This window comes from Pelodiscus sinensis, chromosome 4 (assembly GCF_052426305.1).
Source record: "Pelodiscus sinensis isolate ZL-2025 chromosome 4, ASM5242630v1, whole genome shotgun sequence".
Lineage (NCBI taxonomy): Eukaryota > Metazoa > Chordata > Testudines > Trionychidae > Pelodiscus > Pelodiscus sinensis.
Genome location: NC_143055.1, coordinates 77978278 through 77999423, shown reverse-complemented (window position 1 = coordinate 77999423; position 21146 = coordinate 77978278). Strand labels below are relative to the sequence as shown.

Sequence of the window (21146 nt, the reverse complement as noted above, 5' to 3'; positions counted from 1 at the left end):
TGCGATTTCAAAAATTACCATGCCTCTTCCGGAAAAGGGGCCAATGTAGACGTAGCCCCACAGAATTCTGTCTTTGTCTCAGAGTCTTCACCATATTTTTAGACTGCTCAAGTCTTAAACTGGAAGTTAAAGAGAAGCTTCAGGCAATTATCCTACAACTGACTCTGTGGGAAGACTCTTACACTTGTGTATAACTCTGTAGGCCAGGTCTATGTGATAAATTTGATTCAAGATATGCAACTCTAGCTCTGAGAATTGCATAGCTGGAGTCAATGTATTGTAAATCAATATTATCTGGAGTTCCCATTGTCGGAGGCTGATGGGAGAAACTCTCCCATTGACTTCCCTTATTCCTTGTGACCCTGTTTAGTACAGGGGTCAAAAGGGACACTATCAGAGTTCAATTTATCGAGTCCTTATTAGATCTGCTAAATTGAACCACAGAAGATCAATCTCTCGTAAGTAGAGACAAGATTTTATATTCAGTGGTATTCTGAATGGCTGGTTCCACCTGAAAAGAACTAATTATATTACAAACATTAATGGGTAGCTGGTGGACTTAGCAACTATTCCACCTAGATGGAATCTTATGTTAAAGATTAGGGAGCACTGCTTAAAAACTTGTCCTTTGCCTATTTTAGCAAAGAGGTTTAGTACTTAATGTACATGAGCTGTTGCTTTGCCTGAAGGGTCAAATAGAGATAAGGTTGAAATTCTGTAATTTTTTCTGAATGTTAAATATATGTACGAGATTTCAGTATGGAGCTTTCTCATGCTACCTCCTGAATATATGCATGCATATCATGCACATAACTTTATCTTATGAAGATAATTTCTCTGTTTCAATGTTTAGTGGGCAGAAAAGGAAAATGGCTTGTTATTTTTTAAGGGATCCCTGAACATGGTGAGTTTATTCATTCTGAAGCATTACATATCTTTTTAATAATGTTCATATTAAAGTGTCAGACAAAAGACATTGGCAATTTCCAACCATAACTTAAAGATATTAAGTTAAATCTATTCAGAGATCACAAATTTAAGATTACAATTTAAATGTGTTTTGTATTTCCAGATATTTAACTGTTTTAAATTGGGTTAGGTCTGTAAAGTTAATTGATCTGCTTGTATCTATGGCCTGGTCTACACTAGGGCTTTATTTTGAAAAAAATAAAATTTATGTATTTACCCTTACGTCAACTATATAAGCAGAGTGTCCATGATACCAAGCCCATTACTTCAAAATAAGGTGATGCTTATTTTGAAATAGTTACTCCTGCTTTTCTCAGGGAATAATATTAATTTTGAAATAGTTATTCCAAAATACCGTTGGTGTGGATGCTCTGATGCCACTATTTCAAAATAACTACTCCCTGGAGTAATGCACACTAATTACTCCCTGGTGTTTCCTGGAGCTCTAAGTTGAAGTAACACATCCACATTAATGGAGCATGCTTTGCATTAATTTAGAGGCTTTCCCATAGTGAGGGACACACTATTTCGTTTTTGTAAAATCAAGAGTTATAAAGTTGAATTTAGTTATTTTGAAATCGTTTCCTAATGTAGATATGCCCTGTGTTTATTGTGGTTATTGTTCAAACACCTGTCAGGGATGGTCTAGGCAATACTTAGCCCTCCCATGAGTGCAGGGGACTGGACTAGATGACTTCTTGATTCCCTTTCATGTCCTAATAATTACCAGTCTTTCTGTAAGACACTGGACCCAACATTTTTTTCATTGACTTCAGTGGGAGCAACATGAGGCCTAATGCAATAAATTGATTCTTACCAGATTAAATTCATAGCTAATGAAACACATAGCCAGGCAGGTCAAATTCTGGAATAACTCCACTGACTTAAACTCATAAGATTAATGAGAATCTGGCCTAAATAATTGTAACAAGAACTCTGCCCTCACAAATGTAAATTGGGGCAATTCTATTGAAGTCAAGGGAATACCAGGTATAAAAGTGGCATGAGAGAGGAATGAAAACATTAAGAACAAAATTGATTATAGAGATGGTTCATAGGATGTTATTCAATAGGTCAGTAAAAATTAAGCCAGGACATAATTTTCCTCAAAAGGTACTACCAATAGTTTAATTAAAAATGAAACTGTTTTTTTTAATCTCACTCCAAGCTTTGTGATGCTGCATCTCTTTGTACAGAGCAGGTGTACAAATAATAAAGCAGTCTCATGTAATAATACACTGTAGTATTAATAAACTGTATTAGAGTAAGCCATTTCAATTCTGACTGTGCTGCAGGGAACTGTCAATCTCAAGGTTAAACTTGAAAAAAAAATTCATTTATGGATTTTCACTGAGGATTTTGTCAAGCTGTTTCTTAATCAGTTATAAAAAACATTGGTTTGATCATCTTAAGCTTTCAGAATATAAAGAAGCAAGAATCAATAAACCTGCTATGGACTAACTCCAATAAGGAATATGTTATTTGCATCACCATAGTTATTTTCCTTGTGTTTGTTTCTTTTCTGTACAGTCAAAATTGGGGAGGGGAAGAACATCACAGCTGAATTAGGCTCAGAATTCTTCTGTGTTATGTATGAGGCAAAGGTGGTTCTAACCTGTCTGCCTCATCCAAGACCAGAGCCAGAGAAGTAACTGGCCCCAATAAATATAAGAATAGCCTCAGATATGCTCCAGCTTACACGGTCTACTAATGATCACTGCACTGGCTCCAAGCTCTTGACCTTTGCCATCTTATGCCCTCTACACTGGAGGTAAGGTCCTATGTAACAAAGCCAAGATAAGTAAATTTTCAGAGGTCCTTTTGGGACTGGTTTAAGGTCTTCTGTCTTCTATTCCCCTGGTGTAAAGGGACCACAGCTCTCTGCTGTTGTTTTGGCAGTAATATCTTATAAAATTGAAATTTCACTCTAAAATCCATGCTGCTAATACATGTGTGTACAGATTAATGTAATTCTCAGAGAGGGGTATCTTTATTTTTGTAATACCATGTTAAATTGTAAATAAATCCATGGTAGTTCACTTTTTATAACTTAGCCATCATTTTTCAAATCAAGATTGAATAAATTAAAAGCTATGTATATTAATGATCTTGAGTTTTACATCAGTTTGTCAGACTGTTTCATTGAAAAAAAGATTGAAACACATTTTATTTCTCATCAGTTCCAAAATCAACGTGAACAAAATGATTTGTGAGATGTCAAATTGATCAAGCAAGTTTATATATTACCAGACTAAATGATTTTACAAACATAATGTGCAAAATCAATCATTCAAAAATTGGGAAAGAAGACCTTTATTTGGCCACCTTGTGCATATAAAATAACTTGAATAATCATGGTCTTTTGTTCCATGGGACCATTCAGTGCAAGAATGAACCATGCCTAGGAAATAAATCAGGTATATATAATGGATTAGGACTTATCTGGATGACCCCTGCCTCATTTGTTACACTTGTTCGTTGAAAGATGTGTAATGAATGATGCAAGGAATTTCAGGAAGTGTATGAATGGCCTTATGGCTAAGGCAGACAACTAGCATGATGGAGAAATAGATTCTATCCCTGCCTCCACCACAGAATTGCTGATATTGCTGGGCAGTCACTTTCACCAAAACTTTTGTAATTGACCACTGTTTCACTCCTTTTCTGTATCCAGCTTCAGAAACTTGGGGTCTGATTTGCAGATTCACTGAGAACTCACAACTGCAATTCTCGTTAGTTACTTCTGTTCTGAACATCCATGATACTACTTTTGGAAAAATACAGGCCTAGATGCTTTGAATTGTGCAACCAATATCAGTGGATATATCTGATCTTACTCTGAGATTTAGTACCTCAGTTTTTAAAAGTGAGAATACTCAACCTCTGGAACAAATTACCAGGAGAAGTGTGAGATTCTCCACAACCTGATGACTTCAAATCAAGACTAGTTGCCTTTCAGGAAGATTTATTCTAATTAAAGCAAAATACAGGAGTATGTAGCACTTTAAAGACTAACAAGATGGTTTATTAGATGATGAGCTTTCGTGGGCCAGACACACTTCTTCAGATCAAATAGTGGAAGAAAATGGTCACAACCATATATACCAAAGAATTTTCACTGTAGTCAGTATAGTATGTTGATCTTAATGGATTGTTCACTTTCAGTCCTTTGGGTACGATGTCCATCTTCTTGCACTTGCATAGAAAGATGATGTCTGTCTGTATCTGTGCAAGTTTATTCATATGGTTGATGGATTTCCATTCCAAACGGCTAAATGTAGTGCCTTGCATGTAGAATAGTGATAGAAATGTATATTTCTATCACTATTCTAGTTAAGTAATTTAGCTCAATAAATAAGATTCGGGCCACGTTTTGAACAATGAGATGAAAGAAACTGAATAGACACCTATGTACTGAATGCCATCCATCCCATGCACTGAATGAGCCAGGGTCCTGTGGTAAAAATGGTATGATTATTAAAATGTCATGGCTTTATTATAACACAGAAGGGGACAATATGAGGGTTGTATGGGTAGATTTAATCTTGGTATCTCCAAACTTCTGAGTATTTAGTTTCTTAGACTTACTATGGTCTATGCTGCTACACTAAAACGTCCATAATTAAAGACCATTTGTCTACCACATGTGATACAAACAGTTATCCAGTATTTTCAATCACTTTTTCAGTCAAGTAAAGAGCGTATATGAATTCCATTCTCATTACCTATGTCTACATATTAGGTGTCTGTAAAACCTTTTAAAATCATCCCTTCCTTAGTGGTTTACATGAAAACTCTCAATGAGGCTACCGGAAGCAGAACTTCCAACCAGTCCTAGATATATTATAATTACTGATAGTGTGAGGGAAGAACCCCTTGCCCACAGGAAAAACTAAGACATCTCTCTGAGAATCCCTTCAATTTGTTCCATTAAGGGAAAGACAAGGAATTGGTTAAGGCATAAAGCAATGGTCCCAGGTCCAAGATCCACACAGAACTCAGGGAATTTTTCCTGGATCAGATATCTTTACTTCCCTTTGTAAATGTAACAATAAACATGTACCTTTTAAAAATGCTGATGCAAAAGAAACTTAGTCTATCACAGATACAAAGTACATGGGACTTAATGGTGCTCAGGCCTTGTTCTGGCCCTTCACACAAGGGTAAATATCTCACAAAATTAACTGAATTAACAATGTCTGACTTTGAACGTCTCTAGTCAAGCTAATCTCCTAGTAATGAAGACCTTAAAGCAGGCTCATTATCAATAATTGGCACATCATGCCAGGATTTGGCCAAGCATTTATGAACATATTCTAAATATGCTCAGACATAGCATGGGATAACTTCATAGCTAGAGCAAAGCTAGAGAGAAACTGTCAGTTGTGGGTTATTTTCATTCTTTGATAGAAGAAAGCAGATTTTATCATAATAGAACATTTTTCTATCTAAAATATAACTGCAATGGACTGGTAGTATACAGGTTTAATTAAACCAAGCTCTGTCTTTAATTTCTTTAAATCAGAGAGGTGAAAATCGTTGCCAGACATTGATTCTTTAGTGTGTTTACACAGGAAAAGCAGATTCACTAACCATCAAATGCACAATGCTAGCAACCATGAGTTCCTTCATGTTTTCTGAATAAAGTGCATTATTTCCCTCCTGGAAAATCAGTGGGTGAAATGACGGAAAACTGTACTCAAATCAAGCCTTGGTGGTTTATAATAGTTTCAAATGATGCAGTTGGTTACAGACCAGTGTTTCCATCGCACTCATATGCATTACTAATAAGTCACATCTGAATGACTTTCTTCTGAATGAAGAAGTGGAAGGGAGATCTTCCTTCATAATCCTTTGAACTTGCCCTTAAGCCCAAACTGGTCTATTAGCAATAATTGTTGTAGCTGGTGAGGCTTTGACTTGGCTCTCCATTGTTTCCCTCTGAAAGTAAATGTGTGTGTTTGTTTTAATAATGCCCTTGTCATTAGGCCCAACCTTTAGAAATCAATGCAAATAGAAGGTTAACATTAATTTCCTTACTCTGAAATCAATCTTGGATTAAAAAGAAAAGCTAAAATGAAATGCACTTAAGTTACCCTGACAATTTCTTTTGTTCTTAATTTTAGTCCTTCATCTATCTGTCTCTTAAGAAGGCTTGATTATATAAATATGATTATATTGACCTAATACATGGCCCCAACAAAAAGTTTGACAAAAATATACCACTAAAAAACAAACATGGCAGAATAACAGCAACTCAGGATTTGAGCTCTTCAGTGAAATTGCCAGAGTGAAACCTCTTGAAATAAATAGGGCTCTGCCTACATCAGTGCTGGGCAAATTGCAGCCTGAGGGCCACATGCAATCCACTGAGGCTCCACCTGTAGCCCATGGACTCCCTGTCTGCCCTTTTCCCCCATGTGCCTCCCAAGCACTGGGATCCTGCAATTCCTACTCCTCCCCTTCCCTCCCAGCACTTTTGGAGCACCATTGCTCTCCATACCCACTCCTCCCACTCCCTCACTGAGCTGGAATGCTGTGAACCAGATGTTTGTGGTGTTTCAGCTCTGGGAGGAGGAAGGAGGAGTGGAGATAGAGCGTGAATCAGGCAATTTGTGGTGCTCTGAAAATGCTGTGAGGGAGGGGGAAGAGTAGGAAATGTGGGGCTCTAATGCATGAGAGGCATGTTGAGAAAGGAGTAGGCAGGGGATCTGTGAGCCTAGTGAGCTGTGGGCTGCTACAGCCCCCTGAGATGAAAGAGGACCACTCAAACAGCCCACTCACTGTTCTTGGTTGCCCATTGCTGGCCTATATAGATACAACCGCAGTGTTGTCACTTTGGTGATTCTGATGTTAATATGTTCATGGGAGTTAACATCTTTGATTTTGTGTGTGTAAAAACTCACATGTATACACACACGCACATAGTACTTTATTAGAATCCTTCTGATTTTTAAGGACAGATCAACATCAAATTTTATTTTAAGGCTTGGATCCAGTCCTCGAGGTTCAGGGTTCCCCCCAGCAATGGGGAGACTGTGCTGGTGCTCCAGCCCCCTTACCATCACCCTGCAGGACCACACTATCCACTAGCCTGAGTGGGTCTTCTAAGCTCTGGGGTGCAAAGGGAATGTGTCTTTCTCCTTCTCAATCTAGGGCCATATCAGTGCGGGATATTTTTGCTTTGGTTTGGTTTTTTTTGCTTCTCACTTGTATGCAGCAGTCCTTGACTGAACCCCAAAAAAGTTTCCCCGGCCTTGTTTTAAACCATTAGCTTTCCTCAAAGATTTATTTTGATGGTACTGACTAGATGGGGTCTAGTTAAATGCAAAATTGTAAATATTTACATTAAGTGGGAATGGAACTGGCTCACAGAAGCTAGCGATATAAAAGTTGGAATTCTTACCTCAGCTAGAGGGGACTGTGAGAGACAAGGGTGAGAAGCATCCCTAATAAGCCTGCAAAAGGAAAGGAAAGTTTGTTAAATCATCTGTTTTCATTTTGTACGGTATATAGTACACAGGTTATCTTGAATATGTTTTTCTTTGAATGCAATCTACTGTAGCATCTTTCTCTCTTGTCTTCAGTTTTTTCCCTCCAGAAGTGTTTTATAAATGGACGTATATCTTTCACTGAAACTATATTGTCCAGTTTCCATCTCTTGCTGAAAGGGAGGTCTTTTACCCCAGTCAGTGAAACAGCTATTGGTTTATCGCCATCAGACTACACGAAGTGAGACAGAGCATGCAAAAGATACATGCCTTTTGAGTTTCTAAGAGCACACCTTCACTAGGCTCATGAGTTCTGAAGCTTTTTGTTTAAAAGAAAGTTGTTATCATAAAGCTGTCTTTTTTTTTATTAGTGCCCTACATTTGCCTGTCTTAGCTCCTTTTATTACCTCTGTATAATTGAATCAGAGAATAAGGTCTGGAACTGATGCTGAATTCAGAAGGTGGTCTGCCATGTGCTATTTTCTGCCAGAGAAATTGTAGAGGGAAATGTATGATGACTTTGTCCTTGTCATCAATACGTTATATCCTCCTTTGCCCCATATAAACAGTTTCTTTTTTATTATACACCAACTATGTCCTTAAGACTGTATGGAATAGAGCACATATAAACAAGGACGTCTAATAACCCAAAACACACTCAGGTTGTGGTCAACAGAAATTGTGAGCATGGCCTCTTGCTCTGCTTTGGTATATTTAAGTAATAATTCCTCAAAGTTTTTCACCTATTTTGCAACAAGAACTCATTCTTTTCAGAGCAATATCAATTTACAGTGATCTTTGGAAACACTACTGCTTCCCCATTGGTATTATGTCTCATCATAATCCTAACTATTTTTCCTTTAAATATTCTGCTGTAATCCTAATGATAGGCTAGAGATGTGAACAAGTGAATTTTCTCCATATTTCAGAATTCACCTTCATAAACTAGTTACATGTCTACACTTGCTAAACTAAAATTGAGTAAAATGAACATAAATATTTCCAAATAAGCCTCAAATGAAAAACTGGCTCATTCAATCAGACATACTGCCCATAGAGTTCTCTCTATCAAAAAAAAAAGTTACAGGATTTTCTTTTATATAAAAATCTATTAATTCAAACAATGTGCTGAATAGTGCAGAGATCAACATACCTTTTCATCTCCTGTATTAAAATATGATCTTAAAATATTTCCATTGGTGCTGTGGGTGCTTCTGCACTTCCTGACTTAAAGTGGCTTCCATCATATGCAGAGTTTACAATTTGGTTCAGTAGCTTGTCTCCCTGGTATTTTGGAGTGGTAATTTCCACTCCAATGCATCTGAGGAAGTGGGTTTAACCCAAAAAGGTTATGTCCAAATAAATTATTTCCAATCTGGTGACAAGTTATACCTCCAGATCAGCGGCATAGCCATGGGTACTTGCATGGCCGCACAGTACGCTTACATCTTTATGGCTGACTTAGAACAACGTTTCCTCAACTCCCATCCCTTATCAACCCTCCTTTACTTACGCTACATCCATGACATCTTCATCATTTGGATCCAGGGTCAAGAAACACTGGAAGAATTCCACAGAGATTTTAACAACCTACACTCCACCATCAATCTCAGCCTAGACCATTCGACATAAGAGATCCTTTTCCTGGACACTACAGTACAAATCACTGATGGCAAAATCAATACCACTCTCTACAGGAAGCCCACTGACTGCTAAACTTACTTACATGCCTCCAGCTACCATCCAGGACACACCATATGATCCATTGTCTACAGTCAAGCCCTTAGGTACAACCACATCTGCTCCAATCCCAGTGACAGAGACCAAAACTTCAAGATCTCTACCAAGCATTGATAAAACTCAATTACCCACCAGGGAAAAAAAGACAGATTGAAAGGGCCAGATGAATACCCAGAAACCAGCTACTTCTAGATAGGCCCAAGAAAATCAACATTAGGATACCATTTGTCATCACCTGTAGCCCCCAACTCAAACCCCTCGAAAGCATTATCAATAAGCTTCAACCTATACTTGAACAGGATGCTACACTCCAAGAGACTCTGGGTGACAAAGTTATACTTTCCTATAGACAACCACCTAACTTCAGGAAGATTCTTACCAACAACAACAGGGCATACCACATTAAAACTAACCCTGGAACTTTCCCTTGCAACAAACCCCATTGCCAGCTTTGTCCACATATTTACTCTGGAGACACCATCACTGGACCTAACCATGTCAGTTATACAATCAAGGACTCATATTCCTGTACATCCAGCAATGTGATATGTGCCAGCCATGTCCCTCTGCGAGGTATATTGGACAAACTGGTCAGTCACTTCACCAGAGAATTAATGCTCACAAATCAGGCATCAGACATCTCCACACAGAAAAAAATGTTAGCCAACATTTTAATCAAACTGGCCATTCCCTTAAAGACCTAACAACACGTGTGTTACTACAAAGAGACTTTAACAACAGATTACAGCCGCATTTCTCAGTTGTGGGTCCTGACCCCTCGGGGGGTCGCGAGCAACTTAGAGGGGGGTCACGGTATCACAAAATTTGAGAACCCCTGGATTACAAAGAGAGACTTCAGAACTCTTTTTTATGCTAAAATTCGACACATTGCGAATGGGCCTTAATTGAGATGATAATTACCTTATACATTACAAAGACAGCCTCCCCACCTTTTGATATTTGTAGTAACTCCAGATAAGCCACTTAATTGATGCTTACAATAAGCAATTTCCTGCTTCCTTGTCACTTCGCCCCTCCTCATCCCCACCTTCTATGCTAAGTATCTGATTCAAAATCATTACTGTATATTTTGTGTACTTTTTCATTGTACTGTTATATAATGGTCATGCCCAGGGCTTGACAAATGGTGGCAAAATCTGCTTGCCAGCCCTGCACTGTGCATGCGCAAGACCCGCATTGCGCATGCGCGCACAACCAGTGAATGGGGCGACCGGCTGAAATCTACTCGTCACAGGTGAGTAGATTCACTGATTTGTCAAGCCCTGGTCATGCCTATTCACTTTCAGAATATGATCTGAAGAAGCGGGTCTGCCCCACGAAAGCTTGTCACCTAATAAACCATCTTGTTAATTAATCTTTAAAGTGCTACATGACTGGGTTTTTTATGGCTACCTCTCTGAATTATGTCTGTCAATCTCAATAATATGAAATACAGTGTCAAAATGGAAGAAATTTCCACTAATTGTATTTCTCTCAGGACTTCTTAGAAGGTCATTTAGACACTCTGTAAAGTCATTCCAAGCTCAATCACTGTGATGGATGTTTATCAAACATGAAACTGTGACAGTGCAGCATGTTCAAGTACATTAGAAATGGTCCTCTGGACACAGCCTTATGGGTAGAGAGAGGCATCTTTATATTTTATATGTAAAAAACACAACCTACTATAGGACATTCATTGACACCAGCCATCTATCACAGCTGAAGAACAGGATTATAGACATCTGAGGAGGGTTTTTTAGAGAGGAAGGGCAGTGAGAAAAAAATGTTTGCCTTAGTTTAAAAAATTACGGTGTTTTTGTTTTAAAATAACTTCTACCCCTACCTTCTAATAAACTACTTATAGAAAAAAAATCAATAGCACTAGAGAATCATGGCAGAAATTTTACTCTAATCAGTAGAAGCAGCGATGCATGAAAGACTCATCCTTTGTAGCCTTTGTCTGAAAAACATATATTGGGTTGAGTACAAAAAGTATACTTTTTGTATGCACTAGTATTTATCTTATGTACTTATCTTCTAGCACATTTTTTATTATTTCTCTTAACTGAAGACCTACCTTTGAAGCTGAAAGCTGTATGAACAAGTGCTTGATCTTAAAATACTAATAGTCCTATGAATGCATTAGTTATGATTTCAAGGAGGGACTAGGTAACAAAAGTGAAAGTAACCTTCCAAGTAGAGACAAGAAAGGGGGTTTTATTCCTTAACAATCTGAAAGGCACAAGTAATTTCCTAATGAATACAAAGCCTTCTATATAGTATGAACATGAAATATAGTCAAGAAAACTAGGTTAATTTCTATATTTACATATAACCCTCAAAATATAGGGAAGAGAATCACAAAGGGAGTAATAAAGGATGCCAAATATCTGCCAAATATCTTAAGAGATAGATACAGATATTTATCAGATAGTTTTTCTTTTCTTTAATCTTTTAAGTTTAGCCTTCTCAAACCTAATTTTCTCATCAGCACATCATGAAACAGTAGTATACAATACGTTTCTTATATATATATTTTTTTTTCCTTGGTCTGGGGAAAAAAATCTTCATTATACATTATTGGTTTAAAAAAGGTCTCAAACACCACAATTTCTTCAGGGCCAATTAATCTTTTAAGATTCCACAAAGCTATTTTGTTAGATAGCAAAACCATGAGAAAAATATGGAAAATCATTAATATAATGGTTGAACGTTTATATGATAAGACTAAAGTCAAGCCAATTCTCATGTCTAGTTACAGATAGATCCATGAAGGATATGAACAAATTATTATTGCCGTTAATGCAGGCAGTTCTCTGAAACGCTACATTTGCAATATAAGGCAAGCTAAATGTGAAATGGTATCATCTGACCAGAAAAGAGTTGGATTAGTAGTAGTTTAAATCTAAGAATTCAATCTTTGTCTCTGCCACTGAATTGCTGTATGACTGGAGACAAGTCATTTCACCAACTTTGCCCCAAATTTTTCATCTTTAAACTGGGAATTCTGTGTTTATTTATAGGATACTACCATTTGTTATGTGTTTGAGAGGCTTGGACAAAGGTGTTATAAGGGTGTGAATAAACGGTATCATAAAAAGAAATGAGTGTGAAACAAGTAATCTTCCATAACACTCCGCATATGCCAAGTACAGTAAACAAAAATAGTGCAATAACATCAGAGAAATAAAGCTAGTGTAGCATGGCAATGGTCATTAACAGCTAAAATGGTAGTTGAAGTACTTAGATGTTTCTGATAAGTTAAGTTGTAGTAGAGACACCTGATTATACACAGCACAAAGTCAGACAGGAAGCTGCAAGTCACTATATATAATCATTTAGATTTGACTTGATTCCTCTACAGTTTGTTTATATTTCCACATAAAGAAAAGGTAATGGTTTATATGATGGTTCAGAAATCAACTGTGTTTGTAATAACGAGCCTTTCAATAATTCCTGTTTGGCTGACAGGAATCCATGTAACAGTCTTCTTCCATAGCTAAATATGATGCATTTTAAATCATACTGTGGCTTAATACAGATCTCTGCAAAAGAATTTGGCAATTAATATTAACGCTTGCTTGCTGATCATGAATTTAAACTTTTTTTAAGTCAGTAAGAAAACTTACAATGAATCAATTTAAAAAAAAATGTCTATCTTCTGCTGTCACCAGGTGTATTGCATCCATGGAGGGACAAGATTAAAATTAGTGTTACCTTCTGGGAGTTATTTACTTAAAACTCTGGTTATTCTAACATGATGTTCCAAACCCTGAGCTCCATCAGTTGTCAGAAGTTTACATGGCCATGTTTAAAATCCTTCCTCTGTCTTTTCAGTGCTATCTTTGATCTGGCTCCACTATATCTCAAGGATTAGCTCTGTGCATACTTCTAGTCTAACAGCTTTACGTGTCTCTTGGCAATAGCCAGCTTTAAAGTTGATACTGTGAAAGGTCACGCCTTCTGTTGCTATGCTTTTTATTTCGGAAACCCTCCATAAATTATTGAGTCTGCCCTGGCTTTAAATTCTTTATGTATACATTTGGTTGAGCAGCAAGCCCATATGTACAACTTGCTGCCTGACAGCTAGTTTTTGCACTACAAAGCAACTAAGTATAGTTTACTGAGCTTGGCCTCTGTGAATCATTGTATACTATAACATTCTTTTTTAGTTGTGGCTATGGCATAATAATCTATTAATGACCACTACTCCAGAGAAGATTTATAGACAGAGGCAATTTTGCTTATATATTTATATTATAAACACCTTTATTTTAACCTTTATTTTTCTTACTAAGAATATTTACATTCTTCTCTACCAGCTGCTGTTTTCACATACTAAGACTTAGCTCTGATCTTAAGCTATGTTCAAGCTGTGCTGAGATGGGGAAGATGCAAAGGTGACTTCAAACCTCCTAGTTGTTGAGTGGAAGCGTGTCCCTACACTAGCAGCAGGGTAGAGCAGTGTTGCAGGGGTCATAAAACATTCTGCCACCCAAAGTATCTCCTTTACACAAGGGAAATCCTGAGATTATTGGATCCTCATTGGGGTTTAGCCTACTTTGGGTTACCGCTCATACCTCCCTTTTTCTAAAGCCAGTGCATTTCAAAGCTGACCAGAGAGCATCAAATATTTTAATCAATTTTAAGTGCTCTTCTTCAAGTGTCTGCAATGTTCATATTTTTTCAGGGTTGTTTCCTCACATGGTTTACCATTGTTCAGACACCTCCACAAAAAAGCTTCTAATCTATCTGCTTTCAATTTTTTATCTGAATAACTTGAGGCTGCAAGCCTTTATGCTTTGAATAACATTTCAGGTAAAGTATTTATTGGTGTTTAGTTACTAAGCTGCTTTTAGACATCAGATATATCTTAATTGCTTTTAACTAAACAGTTGCCAGATGTTTTTAGTTCAAAGACATTTCTGAGTTATTAGTGCAGCAAATGTTGAGTCTGCAGATTTAATTTATTTTTCATCCTTATAATTTAGCAGCCAAATGGATTTATTTTTAAAGTAGTATTTTAAAAGGGTGTCATTTTTTATTCTTCACTTTGGAGTAACTGTTTATAGCTGAGTCCTAAATCTAGAAAGTCTATGCACTGGAAATGCTGCCATATATTGAACCATAGCTGCTGTCAAAATGAGGCATAGAGAAAAGAAACAAAACACTCCACACAGGGAATTGTGAAAACATTGTCTATAGCCTCATGCAGCTGTATTAAAGATAGTAAATGTCCCAATTGCATGTTTTGTATAATTTTGAGAGGACTTTCTATACATTCTCTTCTATACATTAAAGAATAACCTATTTAACATCGACAGTAATGTATTTCCAATTAGTGATTACTGTCTTCTAAGTAAACAGAGAGAGAGAGGTGTGAATGGAAAATAGAATGATAGGGAAATATCTTGCTGTTCCTTTTTCTGGCCACCAGGTGTCACTCTAGGAGCACACTTGTCCTAGTGTAGGAGTATTACTATGGCAGCAACTGCTGCCGGTTTTACAGAAAAAAATGAAGGTGCTTTACCCATGTTCAGTGTGTACAATGAAACCACCATGTTCTTTATTTAGAGAGACTGAGTGACTGGAAGGAGGAGCAGAATATTAAAGGAAGTAAAAGGTCTTTGCTCTCTTCCTGTGAATGTTCTGCATAACTCGAACAATCCTTACATCTATCAGTGTGTATTGTACGGCATTAAACAAAGTTTTTCTGAAGTAACTGTGTAGTAAAAATGCTGTCATTTTTACTCACTATCTTGGATTTGAAACCATGTTATTTACCTCTATTTAACATACAGAAAAATTGGGAAAGTACAAAACGCCCTTAATTTTACTATTGTATGCATGAGTTAAGTAGTAGCTTCCAATTGTATAAATGTGTTTGCATTGTTCTCATACCAAATTTACATAATAAGGGATGAGAAATAAGTGTAATATTCCTGTCTTTATATGGCACCCTTTATGACATCATCTGAAGCTCTTGGTCATTAATATATTTAACCTCACAACACTCCTGTGCAGGGGTGGAGGAGGAAGTACTACTATCCCTAATGTTATTCCCAGATGGGGAATTAAGATATAGGAAAATTAAATGATTTGCCCAAAGTCATACAGGACATTTGTGACACAGAAAAGAATTGAAACCACCTCAGGCTTGTTCCTTAAGTACTGTATTATCTGTTCTTCCCATCTAGTCATTTCTTCAAACCCAAAGGAAAACTAGTGGAAGAAAAGAGGATGCTGTAAAAGATTGTACATTATAATATGCATGCTTAGTTTTGTTATAGACACATCACAGTTGCAAAATCAGACAAGTTAATTCCTTTACTGATGACAGTTCATCTTGCCCAAGGTTAATTCAGTGTGAATGCTCCATTTTCAGAAAGCAGAACAGGATGCTGTATCGGATGCCAAAAAGAAAGAACAGCTGGCTTAGACTTTTTCTATACTTACCTGGAGATTGATGCTCCAAAGATTGATTTTCCAGGGTTTGATTTAGCAAGTCTAGTAAGGACCCACTAAATGGACCACTGATGGCACACACTTCCCTGTCCCTATCGACCCTAGTACTGCAGAGTCATGAGCTGTAAAGGAATAAACAGGAGATTTTCTCCCATCGACCTGTTGCAGTGGTGACGCCACAGAAATTCTGCTTAAGGTACGTTGATTCCACCTACACTATTCTTGTAGCTGTTGTCACATATCTTCAGTTAACTTTCTTCCCCAAGTGTAGGCCTGGGTATAGGTCAGTTAGTCTCCTCTCAGTGGGGAGATTCACGCTGCATGTGCATATCATTGCAACTGTAACTTACAATTAAAGCCTCAAGATGCCTAGGTAGTTGCTTTGTCAGACAAGCCAAATCAATCATCAGCCCATGCTGGTATAGCTAGTGGTGAGTAAAGCTTCTTTCCCCTGAAAACTTAGAATCATGTTTTCTTTTTTTTTCTAAAGTGAAATTCTGGGTGGAGGAAAATATTATGGATCTTATCTAGATTTCTTATGTGGGTTTTAATCAGTTTGATCTCATTCTCGTGATCTTCTGCACAAACTAACCAGTGGATTAGTTATAGGTCAGTGCATAGGAAGAAAACAGCCTTTAGCAAGCTCACAATTTCACTCCAGCAAAACATTCATATCATTTTAGTTTGCCTATAACTCTGCCACCTCTCTCAGGTGCAACAGTGCTATCAACTGTTACTTACTTTTTCACATGTCAATAAAATGGGCCCAACTCATGTCAATGAGTTATTTATGCTTGGGAGAGATTATTCATATGAGTAGCCCCACTACTAATGGATATAATTTTGTGGTTATCCACAAAAGTAAATCTGTGTCATGATTCTTCCTACATAGTTGTTGTTAGTATGTGTCTGACACAACAAAAGAAGAAATATGCATACACAAAAGAGACTTTCAAAACCCAGAGAAATAGTTGAGGAGGTCAGGGTTAAAGTATCAACTGAGGAAACAACTTCTGCTCTTGAAAAAAAATGAATTAGATTATCCAGATGCTGTTGTCCTTAAAACTTAATTTGTTGGCAGAGAGAAAAACACACAACTTTTTCAAAGTAAGGCTTATAAGTATATGATAGGAGGAGGGAAGAATGTCATAGTTTAACTAAGAATTGGAGTTGTTTCCATACATGGTTTGGAGCCTCACAATATTAAAATTGCATCTTTTTTGGAAACATACTGCATGTTTGTGTGTGTATGTGTGTGTGTGACTGTTATTTTTTGATTTTACAGTAGGGATAAAACAGTTTCAGGAGGAGGGAATAAATAAAACTGTGAACTGACTATATTGTTGGGTTCTTAATAGGACAGAAAAATTACGTTATATAGAATCAGTAATTACTGAGAGGTCTAAAAATGTATTTGAAAAGGTCTAGCTTACAATGATCAAGCTGCTACAGAATTTACCTTTTAATGTTAGGTTGGGTACATAGTAAAAAGTACATTTGGTTACCAGGGTTACCAAGAGTGATATAACCAGCAGATGCTTTCTTTATAATGTTGAACATTTAAAACTAGGAAGAAAAGCTAGTTTTTTAAAAGAGGTGCAGAGGGGAGCAATGACATTATTATAAGTGAGCAGCTGTGAGGACTATCAAGATTTAAGTCTGCTGTGCTATTTAACCTAAGTGCATCTGAACTAGTTTCACTGCCACCTAGTCCCACCCTACCAGTAGGACTGAGACCTAATGTGGTTGAAGGGAAGAGAAAGAATAATATTGCCAGGACATGTGTATGGAAGGGTCATGCTCTATTAATTTCTTCTCTTCACATACCAGCCTGAGAGGCATTAGCTCTTTCCCATATCACTGTCCTCCTCTGTCCAGACCCATGATGTATATTCCCTAGGGACAGAGATCCATACTGTGGGGAGACAAGCAGTACTCCCATGAAGGAGCATAGTATTACACGAGGTAGGTTCACCTCTAAGAACTTCGGTGTATTATTCATTTAAGATAGTAAGCCTATACAAGAGATAGCAGCAACTTTCAAGCCAAAAAGCACACCTGAATTCACCACAGGGCATCAATCCTTACTAGGAAAGAAAAGGTATAAATACCAGTACCAGATGAAGCTTCTCCCTCCATTGGTGCGGACACAGAAGAAACTAACTGAAGGGTAAGAGCTTCAACTTATAGAATTGTTTCCACAACACTGATTTTGATACTTTCCAGGTCACATGAATTATAGCTAAAACCTAAATTCTTTGTACTGTTTATTTGTTTAAAATGCTGTGTTGTATTGTTGGAGAATTCATTTGGGTTATATCCCATGCAATGGACATGGCAATTTTATATATTAGCAAACAAAAATGACAAATAGTGACAATTAATATTCAGCAAGGCTATACCCATATTTGAAAATCATGAAAATAAGAAATTCAGGGAGAAAGACTTGTGTATTTCATTCCAGCCTCATGTTGCTGTCAATAGCACACTCGTACACTCCATAATTCTGTCTCTTCAATCATCAAAAGTGACCCAAAAGCAATACACTCCTCAGCTTAATCAAAACTGCATTCTAACACAAAACCTTTAATAGTATCTTTACCTCAATAAATCATAACATCTGACTGTTGCACATTCCAAGTATTTGAAAACTTACTTTGCCTTAACACTGCAGAGGTCACTGCACTATCGCTGTGGGGTAGATAGCATTAAAAAGATGAAAAAAGATAAGTGTAGGCACTTTCTAATTGACTTTATCAATCAATACGGCTATCTTCAGGTATCCTTAGTAAAACTGTTTTGGATAAGTACAATTTTCATAAATTCAAAGGTTAATTGAACGTGCTCCTCTTAGAAAATATAAAACTGCTTTTTCTAAACATGCAAATGTATTCTTTTAAGCACAAGTTTTGCCAAAGAATTACAGAATTTAAAAATAGTTCATAGTTTTTTTCCCTCATTTTATCAATCTAGCTTTGTTTTACACACTTTTCATTTGAGATTTTTGTGTTTGACGTGACCTGCTTCACTAACTTATTTTCTAAAACACTTGAAAATTCTCCAACTTTTATAGATTTTGCCAAGCTATGCCGTATTTCTATGGCTCAGCCACAAGGCTAGCTAGAATTCTTTATTGGCAAGTCTAAGGGTACGTCTAGACTACAGGGTTTTGTCGACGGAAGTTTTGTTGACAGATACTGTCGACAAAACTTCTGTCAACATAGAGCGTCTAGACACATTCAGTTCTGTCGACAAAGCAAGCTGCTTTGTCGACAAAACCCTGTAGTCTAGACACAACCCTACAGGCAATAACAGAATTCTGTCGACAGAAGAATTCTGTTATGCCTCGTAAAATGAGGTTTACCAGCGTCGACAAAACTGCTGAGTTCTGTCGACGTTATGTCGACAGAACTCAGCGGTAGTGTAGACGCAGGTATAGTTTTGTCGACAAAAGTCCACTTTTGTCGACAAAACTCAGTAGTCTAGACACACCCTAAAAACATTTCTTTAGTTTGCCCTTATACCTAAGGTTTCAGTTCTGTGGTTTTGGAAACAGGTCATCAGGAGGCTAACATGGCTCACATTCTGTAAGCCTACTGTGGATTTCAGAACAAATGTTTTTTCATACCATTTCAGTGCGCTGCTGACTCACCACTTCAGCAACAAACCTGTCATCCAATTAACAAGGACCCAAACAGAACAGTTCCTCCAAACCTTTCTATAGGAAAAGTAGCCAAGATTGGTGACTTTGTTACTAGTGTAACTAAGCATGCTCAGAGAGAAAACACACAAAGGAGAATGCTACGGAAAGGCTGATTAGCTAGATAAGGGACTCTGTCATTCACAATTAAAAGAATGCAGAGAGAGCTTCAGGCTGAATTTATCTCTACACTGAGTGTAGTCACCCCAAGGTGAATTTGGCCCAGTGAATCTGTTCATTATATCTGCTTTCGCTTTGCCAAGGAAGCTCCTCAAGGCTGTGTCTTCTGATGATTGCAAAAATTCACTGAGTTTACTTGCAGCTGTGCACTGATTGACTAGGAGACTACTTTTATTGCTTCTCTGTTTCATTGATTGCCCCATACTATAGAAAACAGTGAATAATACTGTTTGCTGTCCCTTCTCTGTACATCCATTTGTATACCATCATCGTGTCCTCTTTTATGTGCCTCTCTCAGGTAAATAGTCCCTGTATTTTCACTCTTTTTCTGCATGGAAATTTCTCCATGCCAGTCTCTTCACTTGACATTCTGAATCCCTTAAAATGTCTGCTATTCATTTTCTGAAAAACTTTAAAAAACTGATTCAATAGAAACAATTTGTCATGATATATATTTAACCGGGGGATTTGCTGCCTCATGACTGAGGCCAAGAACTAAGACAAATTTGAAACAAAACAAAAACTGAACAGGTATTATATGGACAGCAAGAACCTTTCCAGTTATACTAAAGCAAAATTCTGGGCAGTTACTTTTAGAAAGGACATAAATCCTCACAAGCTACTCAATGAGAGCTAGATTATTTCTGTAGGTACAGCCCTAAGTATAGGACTGCATAATAAAACAACCACTGCACTCTACAGAAAGCTAAGCTTGAAAATGCCAATAGATTGTTGAATTACCACTACTGTGACCAATATGTGGCTTTCTGAAATGTTTTTATTTTCATCCCAGTAAATCCCCTGTGGAACATGAAGTTTGACAACACCAACTGTAAAAATGTGATTTATGGATGGCAATCTGTTCTTGCAAACTGGATACCAGCTGGCAGCTGTTGAAAATGGTGTAGACACTTGTGTGCACATAGGTAAAAGCATTAGCCATAGTATGGCAATATCTGTGAACTCATTTACAGACATGACAGCAACTAGAAAAGCCAAATTCTCATTAGGTCATGTTGTCCATCTTCCTGCCAGTACAGATACGTTCTCTCTAACAGAGGGGTAGCAGTGTTAGTCTGAACAGTATTCCTGATGATGCCACAGCACAACTGGTGGCTGAACTCTGTGAATTTATCCTCACACACAACTATTTCAGATTTGGTGACAACATATACCTCCAGACCAGTGGCACTGCTATGGGCACCCGCATGGCCCCTCAATACGCCAACATTTTTATGGCTGACCTGGAACAACGCTTCCTCAGCTCTCGTCCACTTACACCCCTTCTCTACCTACGCTACATCGATGACATCTTCATCATCTGGACCCATGGGAAGGAGACTCTGGAAGAATTTCACCATGATTTCAACAGCTTCCACCCCACCATCAACCTCAGCATGGACCAATCTACACGGGAGGTCCATTTCCTGGACACCACGATACAAATAAGTGACGGTCATATCAATACCACCCTATACAGAAAACCTACCGACCGCTATACTTACCTGCATGCCTCCAGTTTCCATCCCGGACACACCACACGATCCATTGTTTACAGCCAAGCACTGAGGTACAACCGCATATGCTCCAACCCCTCA

The 21146-nt window shown here is 37.6% G+C and overlaps 1 long non-coding RNA gene across 1 annotated transcript in view; it reads right to left on the bottom strand.

Moving 5' to 3' along the window:
- Nucleotides 1–5314: 5314 nt before the first annotated feature.
- The window catches only part of LOC142829610 (uncharacterized), a 33876-nt gene continuing 18044 nt past the window's right edge, over nt 5315–21146 (bottom strand). Inside the window, exons 3-4 of the long non-coding RNA XR_012904184.2 lie at nt 7376–7427; nt 5315–5910 (exon numbers count right to left, since the gene is read on the bottom strand). This is a non-coding gene — a long non-coding RNA (uncharacterized LOC142829610). The remainder of the gene's footprint in view (nt 5911–7375; nt 7428–21146) is intronic.